Source organism: Vanellus vanellus, assembly GCF_965231255.1.
Source record: "Vanellus vanellus genome assembly, chromosome: 5".
NCBI classification, from domain to species: Eukaryota; Metazoa; Chordata; class Aves; order Charadriiformes; family Charadriidae; genus Vanellus; species Vanellus vanellus.
In genome coordinates, this window is record NC_138910.1 from 82,778,928 (window position 1) to 82,788,201 (window position 9,274).

Genomic DNA, 9,274 nt, shown 5'->3' on the forward strand with positions numbered 1-9,274 from the left:
TGCTCAGGTAATGGCAGGCGTGGGGCTGGGGGAGCGGGGAGACACGTTTGCGAGTTCAGGGGCGCTCCGGGTACTCCACGTCAAACGGGCAGAAAGGGCAAATTTGCTGCCAGCGCAGAAAAGCGGATGCAGGACTGCAGTGAACAGAGCGCGCCTCCTTCCCGGACTGGTGCCTGGGTAGTTAGGAATGTCTTCCTTTGGGGTGAAAGAGCCACCTTTCCTCTCGCCTAAATTAAGAGCTGCCCAATACCTTCTTTAGGGTCCGGTGTTTCCCTTCTGTTTGTTCATGCTACTTTTATGGGCAAGTTGGAAATGGCCTTTTCTCTTTCCCTGCGTAACTGAATCGTTAGGAGTCCGTGGCGCGAGCGTGGTTAATTTTGGAGCACCTAGGTGCCAGTGGAAACGGAATGAATGAAACGCGATGGAAACTGATGTTTTGCTTGGTTTTTACTCAACTTTTTTTTATCTTTCAGTGTTGATGGCATGTTGTCCTGTGGCTCAACCCACCTTCTGTTGCGTGGAGCCTCCGATCTAGGGTTTTTAAGTCTGAGAAGCTTGTCCTTCCAGAAAAGGACTGGTCGTTGCGCAGATTGAGGGGTAGGCTCGGAGAGCCGCTGAAGTACACGGTCAGTGTAACGGCCAAATGTCACTTAACCGTGCGGTTCCCTTTCACTCCTTTCCCCCCAGCTCCCTCAGGGCTGGGAGTTTTTGGTTTGTTTTGTTTTGTTTTTTTTTTTGCGGGGGTTGTGGGTTTGTGTGGGGCATGCGCGTGGTTTCCAAAGCAGAGCGCAGTGTTGCCTGGTGGCAGCCTGCAGAGCCCTTTTGCTGCCTGACCTCTCCTTTTGCACTCCGCTCTCAGGGCTGTAACTTTCCTTTGGCTGATTTGAGCAGAGCAATGAAGTGACTTGCCTGTGTAAATGTGCTGGTGATACCAGGAAGGGAAGCGCTTGGGCCGGTAGTGAAAAACTTGGCTCCGAGTAGGATTTCTGAAGGCAGAACAACAACAGCAGCAGGAAGCGTCCCAAAGGTGATGCCAAGTACTTTTTCCTCCGCTCAGCTGTCGTCTGGGCAAACCTTCAGGGAAGAAGGCAGCTTGAGATTCCTACCTGGCTTTGCGTTCACGGGTTTTTTTTCCTCTCTCGGCAGGTTGTCAACGGCCAGCCTTTCTCCGCGGTCACCCTTTCTTCTGCCGTGACGGTACGGGACACACGGAAAGGATCCAGAGTGCTCTGCCAGGACCAGGTACGTCTCCCATGTGCGTCTGCGTTTTTCCTAAGGTCCTTGTCGTGGGGGCTTTGAAGTGAAAGCAAAGGATGTGCTGACTCTCCTCCCGTAGTTTTTCGATGAAATATTTGAACGCGAATACTAAAAATAAGGTGTGTTCCGGAGCACGTTGCGCCCATGCAAAGCTCGCTTCGCTCCGCTTATTTTCTCCACCCGAAAGCATCATCTCTTTCTGTGTGCTTACCGTTAACTGGCACTGCGAGAATAATGTTGCACTAAAAGAGGCAAGAAAGGGTTCGCAAGGGTTCAGATGTTCCGAAGAAAGAGACTTTGTTTTCGTGGTAAAAGCTTTATGCTTTTTCAGTCCACAGGTTTTTAAAATAGCTTCCAGTAGTCCTGGATAACCTTACTGAGATACTAGCCTCTGTACGCAAAGCAGTCGAGGTCAGAGAAGAGACAGGGACAAAGTGGGACAAAGCAGGGTGGCTTCTGCGTGTTTTCCGGGCTTTGCCAGGAAGCACTGGCAGCCTTGTAAGTGGTGACAGCGGGTCCCGATGTGTTTTTGGTGAGCTACTGCTTCCCTAATGGCCTTATTTGGCAACGAGACTTTGCACTCTTTCTCTTTCTCTTTCTCTTTTTTTTTTTTTTTCCCGTTTGTTTGGGGTTGGTTTTGGTTTTTTGTTTGTTTGTTTGTTTTAAGAAAACCAAAGTCCACAGCCCGTCTTCTGAATTTGTTGGGTTCTCAGTCGTACCAGGCGAGGTATCATAAACACGCGTTCCTCTGCGCACTCAGCACAGCCGAAAGCATCAGTCCATCTCCCGGTCCTTTTTGGTGGCCTTATGGATTGCGGGAGCAGGGATTTGATCCCCTCCCCTCCCTCCCCTCCCCCCCCCCCCCCCCCAACCTTCCCCGGTAAAAGCCTATGGGGGCTTTTTCATCTTGCTGATTTTTCTATCCTAAATTAAACTTTAAAAATGGTTAAAATTGTAGAATTTACAAACGTCCTTGCGTTGTTTAAACTGCAGCTGCCAAATGGCTGTAGCATACGATGTATTCGGTGTACTTTGGCAATGAGGTATTTGTTCTAAAGCTTTAAAAACAGGGCCGTTTTTTAAAAAAGTTACATTTAAACGTTTAAGAAAGGAAATGTTTAAAACCAAATGTTTAAACAAAGGATACGTTTCAAAAGGGACAGTTGAATGTTAGCGGTTTTTTATTGCCAATCTTCAGAGGGAGCGCTCTGGAGTTCTTGGTTTCTGTCTGGCTGTCAGCAGCGCGATTCCCCGGCGGTTCAGCAGCATCTCTCCTGGGCAGGGCAGCCGGCCAGGCGTCCCCGCTAATCGTGCGGCACCCAACTCCCCCCTCCCCCGAGTCAAATTATAGCTGTGTATTTTGGAGATGGATGGTTTAATGGTATGGATTGACAGCTGGGCAAGTTCATTTAGTGCCAAAGGAAAGTCAAATACTTTTATACTATAAGTATTCTTATTGCAGAGAGAGAGAGAGCGAGAGATCTCTAAGCATACGTGCACCTCTTCAGCGAGAGTGAAGGACTGAGCTTTGTTCGTTCTTGTTCATTGCACTCTTTGGAGTTTTACCCTTCCCTTTCGGCTGTACTGACCCAGCAAGGTGTGCAGCAGCAGCAGCAGCAGCAGCAGCAGCAGTGGCATGAGGGCTGTAGCTGTTTGAGGGGGTCCGTCGCGTCGATTCTGGTCACGGCCCAGCCCTGTGCGGCAGCCTGGCAGGGGGAGGTCCCCGCGGCAGCGCCGTGAGGAAGGCAGGAGGGGTTTCCCAGAGCCAGCCCGAGGGTTTACTGCCGTGCTCAGAATGGCAGCAGGCGGCACTTAGTCTTAATACTGACCGGAAGAGTTCCAGTCGCTCTGGCTTTGAAAGGCCACGCTGTATTTGGCGCTGAGCTGTTTCCCTACAGGAGTCCTCCTGTCGCTGCGCTGCCGCCCCGTGCCTCGGTGTGAGGGAATTCCTCTGCTTTCTTCTGTGCTCTTTGTTAATCTGCTGAAATATAATTGGGGCTTTTGGTGTTTCAGGTGTCTCGCCGTACGGGTCTGGCGACGCTCAGTAGACCTCCCCCTGCCCAGGTGTTGTGTTAAAGGGCAAAGTAATTTGGCAGACAAGAAAGCCCTTTGCGTTCCAGGCTGTCTCAGAGGGGCTGGGGGCGGCGAGGCTTAGGTTCTGAGCGATGCCCGATTTGGCATTAAAAGTCCGGTGGCGTTCAATATGTACTATTGAACTATCACGATTACGGAGGCACTAATAGCACCACACGCAATCGGATCAAGCGGCGTCCCGTGAACCAGCGCGGCCACACGTAAGGATTTGGGTGGCGTTCACTAGGAACTCTCACGGCTAGATTGGTGAAAAGTGTCGTTTATTGAAGCGACAGAGGCACAAGTTCTTTTGGAGTGCCGGTGATAGTGACCGTCTGCAAAGCCCGTGCGAATACTAAAGATGTTAGTGATACAGCCTGGCTACAAATGCGCTAAGTTCTAAAACAACTCTATAGAGATTTCTAAGTTTCCCGGGGAAGCACTTGGCATAGCCGAGCGTTCGAATCTTCCCCACGAGCGTCCTTGTGGGGGGCGAGGAGAGGCTCAGCCCGTCGACGGACGCCAGCAGTCACAGGTGGTCGGCCATGGCATTTCCCTGCCCGCGTTGGTATCTTCCCTGACATCCCTCCTCTCTGACGCTATTTTCATACCTCTCTTTTTTTTTTTTTTTTTTTTAACCTTTCAGGTGGAGCCTGATGGACTCTAGTCATACCTACTTGTGTTACGATTGGTGTAAAATTCTCTCGCTTGGCTTTTAAAGGTATAGACTACGAAAAATTCAGAGCGAGGACTCCGTGAGGAGCAGTCGCACCTCGGAGGCGGGTAGCTTTTGGGATGGAGGTGTGTTTTGGTATTATAATGACATTATAATGAGCAAATTTCACCCAAAGGATAGCATTTTGTCCAAAATGACAGATGGTTGGCTCAGGGTAACAATTGGGCAGCTTATCAGTTCCATAAGGCCTTCAGGGGTTCCATTTGACTCTCGAGTTCCCATTTGATCGCAGAGTTTGGCCGTGGCATCTCCACTCCGCTCCATCCGCCGCGCTGTTTTTCCTTAGAGTTGGCGCACCGGACTCCCCCAATGTCGTCAACATCTAAGGTTGCCTCGGGGACCTTTGTGAAACGCGTCCTTTGCACACCAGCTGCACTCTGCCCTGGAGAGTTTCCTCCACGCTGCACTTTTCTTCAAAACGGGGCATTACCTTAATTTCTAAGTCACCTCCAGTAATGATCCCACACCAGGTTTGCCTGCAGGTGGCTGAGCGGCCCGAGGGGACGGGGCCAGCCCTGGGTCCGCTGGCTTTGTGCCTTTTTTTGGGGGGGGAATAAAAAGGGGGTGTGTGTGTGGGGGTGATGATGTCATTTGGGGCAGCCCAGGGGCCCTGAGGGAGCGTGGGCAGTGATGCTGCAGAGGAGCAGTTGAGTGGGGGATGGGGGGGTCACACGGGGGTCGCCTGAAAAGAGGCGGATCACAGCCCCCAAATGTCTGAAAATTCGGGGGGGGGGGGGGGGGGATTAGCAAAGTTTAAAACCTGTAAATATGGGCGTGAGGCATTGAAATAAAGAAAAATCTCACATTTTAGTCTCTTAATAAATGAATATTCATTGCTTTACATAGGAGGAGTTTGGAATAAACCCCTAGATCTACTCTGTTACGTAAAGGATTTTAGACTATAAAAAGGTGTGTCCCAGAGCCCATTTTTGGCTCTGTCGTTCTCTGTCTGCCGGGCTGCCCGCCCTTTTCTTTACCTGCTCTGTCTCTCCCCTTCAGCTCCTCGAGGTTTTCCGGTATTCCTCAGGCTTATATTGACCCTAAATATATCTATGTCTGTGTGTAAATGGATACCTAGGGGACATGTCTATTCTCGGTAAGGTTTTTGAAATGCAAGGAAAGCCTATTTACGGAAAGCCCTTAAAACCCCGCCACACCGCCCTGCACCTTTCCCCATTTTTATTTTTTTTTTTTTTAAGATGTAAAAGCGCTTTTAAAAACTACCCCTTCCCCTTCTCCCCCTTTTCCCATCCCAATTTGGGGCCGCTTTCCCCTGCCGGGCTGTGCACGCAAAGCGGGAGTTGCCACCACAGCACAAAAGTACCCCAAAGCCCTACTTCTGGGTCTGCGGGGGGGGGGGGGCGGGACAACCCCAATTTTCTGTTTTGGGAAAAAAAAATAAAAATAAAAAAAGAGAAGAAAAACTTTCCCAACTTGGGTCTCCCGGGCAAGCCCCATCCACCTGGCTTGGTGCAGCTGGAAAGCAAAAAACCCCTTTTCCACGCTCAGAAGCAAAAATCACCAATGGTTGCGTGGTGGATAAGCGTTAAAAAGCCCCAAAGCTGAGCACTGTGGAAAAGTGAAGAAACGCCCACCCCGACGTGAGGAAAAGGTGGGTGCAGCGGCGGCAGTTTGGTGGCTCCAGCGTGGGCGAGTTGCGGAGAGTGGGGCGCCCCCCGTGAGTCCCCCGCTGTGGGTTCCCCCGGCCGGCTCCCCTGGGGGCGGTCCGTCCCCGTTCCCCCCCCTCCCGCGCAGGGGGGTTGTAGCCCTCCTCGGCCACGCCCCCTCCCCGCCCCCGGTTGCCATAGGCCCCGCCTCCCCGCGCTGCCCCACCTGCCACCCCTCCTCGGCCCCGCCTCCCGTCCCCTGGGCCCCGCCTCCCACGCTTGGCTGACCTCTGCCGGAGCCCCGCCTCCCGCCCCGGCCCCGCCTCGCTGGCCCCGCCCAGCCCTGCTCGGCCCCCGGCTCCCCCGCCCCTGCAGCGGGGATGCGCGCATGCGCAGTACGGCGCGCGTCTGCGCTCGCTTCTGCCACCAGGCGACCAAAAGCCGGTCCTGCACCCGGGGAGCCGCTCATGCGCAGTACAGCGCGATGGTGCGAGGGGCGCGCGTGCGCAGGACAGCGAACTGCCGCGCGCTCGCTGCCGCCACCGTGCGACCGAACGCCGGTACTGCGGCCGGGGATCGGCGCATGCGCGCTACGGCGCGATGGTCTGCGCTCGCATCTGCCGCCTGGCGGCCGCAAGTCGGTACTGCAGCCGGGCGGCCGCGCCCGCGCAGTACAGCGCTCTCGTGGGTCCTGCCTCCTTCCCGGCCTCTGCCGCGCCTCCCGCCCTCCTCGGCCCCGCCTCCCCGCTCGTCCCGGCCCCGCCTCGCCACTAGCCCTCGGCCCCGGCTGCCTGCCGTCTTCCCCCCCGCCTCCCCGTCTCGGCCCCTCTTCCCCGCCCGCCTCGGCCCCGCCCTGCAGCGCCGGTCCCGCACGGGCCGTTGCCGGGCGCCGCCCCCGGCGGCGGGGGAGGGCCAGGACCACCGGGGAGACGAGCGGGCTCCTTCGGCGCGTGCGGGGGTGTCTCCCGCCCGCCGGCCGCCCGGCGCTGGCGGGGCGGGGGCTTCAAGCCGCCGCCTGCGGCAGGCTGCCGCTCCGCTGGAGCCGAGCCGGCTCCGGGTAGCCCCCGGGCGTTACCCGAGAGCTGACGGAAGGCAAGAGGGGAAGAAGGCGCGACGGTTTTATTTTGTGCCGTCGCACACAAACCGATCCGGTTTTGAAGAAGAAAAAGCCGCGGGTTTGGTAAATCCGCCCCCCACTCCGCGCCGCGCAGGCGCGGCCGCACCTGCCCGTCGCCCCGGCAACGGCCCCGCGCCGCCGCCGCCGCCGCGTCACCATGGCAACCGCTCCCGGGCTGATGGGCGGGAGTGCGGGCCAATCACAGCGCGGGAGCCACGCTCCGATTGGCCGAATTGCCTCGCCGAGGTGGGGCGCGGCGGGGACTGACGGCAACGCCAAGCCAATGGAGCGGGGCCTCCCAAAGAGGGGTGCGGGCTACGGCCAATGGGCGCGCGGCGAGGGCGGGCCGGGACGCTCCGGAAGCCGAGGGGGCCGGGGGAAAATGGCGCCCAGTTCGAAAGCGGAGCGGAGCGGAGCGGAGCGGGGGGAAAGCGCAGCCCGGCGTGCGGGTCCAGTGCCGGCCCGGCCCGGCCCGGCCCGCGGGCTCGCCGCGAGGCAGCCGTGAGACAGCCGTTGAGGCAGCTGGAGCGCGTCAAGGTGAGCGGGGGGCGGTGGGCAACGATGCGGGGGGCGGGGGGCCGAGGGAACATGGCGGGGGGGCTGTAGAGGGCCCTGAGGGGTGACGGGGGGGGGGAAGGGGCGCTGAACGGGGGGCTTGAGGGGGGGCACTGTAGGCTCGGAGCGGGGCTGGCTGGGCCCGGCTCCCCGCGGGGTGCCTTGGGCCTGGGGAGTTTGGGGTGCGGGGCTGGCGGTGCCGGAGAAATAAAGGCCGAAAGGGCGATAGTGAAGCGGCGCCCGGGCCGTGCCGGCGCTTCCCCGCAGCGCGGTGGGGTCGGGCCCTCCGCACTTGCCCAGCGCTCCCCAAAAGTGTCTGTGGGCCCTGGGGGTGGCGGGCTGTGGGGTGGCTGCGCTCGGGCTGGCCCTCAGCGTGGCCCGCGGGGACTGCCGAGGGGGTGAGGAAGCAGAGGGGGTGAGCCGCTTCGGGGCCCGAAACAGAGAGCAGGTCTTCTGCCCCGAGGGCTGGAAAGCAGGTTCCCGGGGCTGGTTTTGGGGTGCAGAAACAGGCGGAGTTGTGTGGCTTTGGGCTGAGGAGCAGGGGTGCGGTCCTGCGTTTTTGGGGCTTGAGAAGGGGCCCAGCAGCTGAGGTTATGAGCTCAGAAAGGGGCACTAAACGAGCGGGTTTGGGGGTTAAGAGCAGACTCCAGCCTGGCTGGTTTTGCAGGGGCCGGGGGGGGGGAGGCAGAGAGGAGTTGGGAGGCGTTGGGTGCTGCGGGGAAAAGCAGGGGGTGGGCAAGGTGCGTGGACCCTCCCCGCAGGTGGGGGTCTGGTGCCATGGGACCCCCGAGTTCAGGAGGCTGGCACGCAGCTGACTGAACTCCATGTCTCTCGGGGGGAAAGGCGCTTTTCAGACCTGGCACGCCTCTCCTCTTTGAATCTAGCTCTTCTTTGGACATTGCTGAGCATAGATATTAAGCGATTAATCATAGCAACTTATTGATATTTATACTGTGTAAAGCCATGGTGTTTAACCCTAACACTCAAGTCAGGACGCTGATTGGTTGACGACCCCGTCAACAGCCCAGGCTATTGCAAGTAGGTGGAGCTGGGAAGAAGGAGTTGAAATCAGCTGGAGCTTCAGTGCAGAGCCGGGGCTTCAATTAGCCAGAGCTTGGCAAGCAGGAGCTGGAGGGAGGTGGGGTGTCCTCTGTCCGGAGCACGCATTAGCCAGAGGCAAGACTCCCGGCAGCGGTAACGAGCAGGAGCTGCAATTAGCCGGAGCGTGTGTTGGCTGGAGCAGCCGCCGGCCAAACTGCACTTCCCGCAGGGCTGAAGAGCGGCCGGGTGCAGGCTGGGCTGTCCCAAGCGAGGAGCTGCGAGCAGAGGGGAGGCGAGCGGTGCTTCTGCCGGCGGGGAGCCCGGCCTCTTGCCGGGGGGGTTAAATCCCCGCCAAGCACCTGTCTGGGCCCCGCTCCCGAGGGCAGAGGTGGGGTGGGGGTCCCCCGGCTTGTGCCCGTTGTCTGGCTGCGACAAAGAGGGTCATTTCTCGCCTCCTCTTTTCCCAGCGTCCCCTTGTGCGTCCCGGGAAGAAAATCCTGCGGGATTGATTCCGCCAGCTGCTCAGGTAATGGCAGGCGTGGGGCTGGGGGAGCGGGGAGACACGTTTGCGAGTTCAGGGGCGCTCCGGGTACTCCACGTCAAACGGGCAGAAAGGGCAAATTTGCTGCCAGCGCAGAAAAGCGGATGCAGGACTGCAGTGAACAGAGCGCGCCTCCTTCCCGGACTGGTGCCTGGGTAGTTAGGAATGTCTTCCTTTGGGGTGAAAGAGCCACCTTTCCTCTCGCCTAAATTAAGAGCTGCCCAATACCTTCTTTAGGGTCCGGTGTTTCCCTTCTGTTTGTTCATGCTACTTTTATGGGCAAGTTGGAAATGGCCTTTTCTCTTTCCCTGCGTAACTGAATCGTTAGGAGTCCGTGGCGCGAGCGT

General features: G+C 57.9%; 1 long non-coding RNA gene across 1 annotated transcript; it reads left to right on the top strand.

Moving 5' to 3' along the window:
- The first annotated feature begins 1,226 nt into the window (after window positions 1-1,226).
- LOC309672259 lies at window positions 1,227-4,579 on the top strand. The gene is made up of 3 exons (XR_014269228.1): window positions 1,227-1,242; window positions 4,052-4,131; window positions 4,299-4,579. It is a non-coding gene; the product is annotated as an uncharacterized lncRNA (long non-coding RNA).
- Window positions 4,580-9,274: the final 4,695 nt, after the last annotated feature.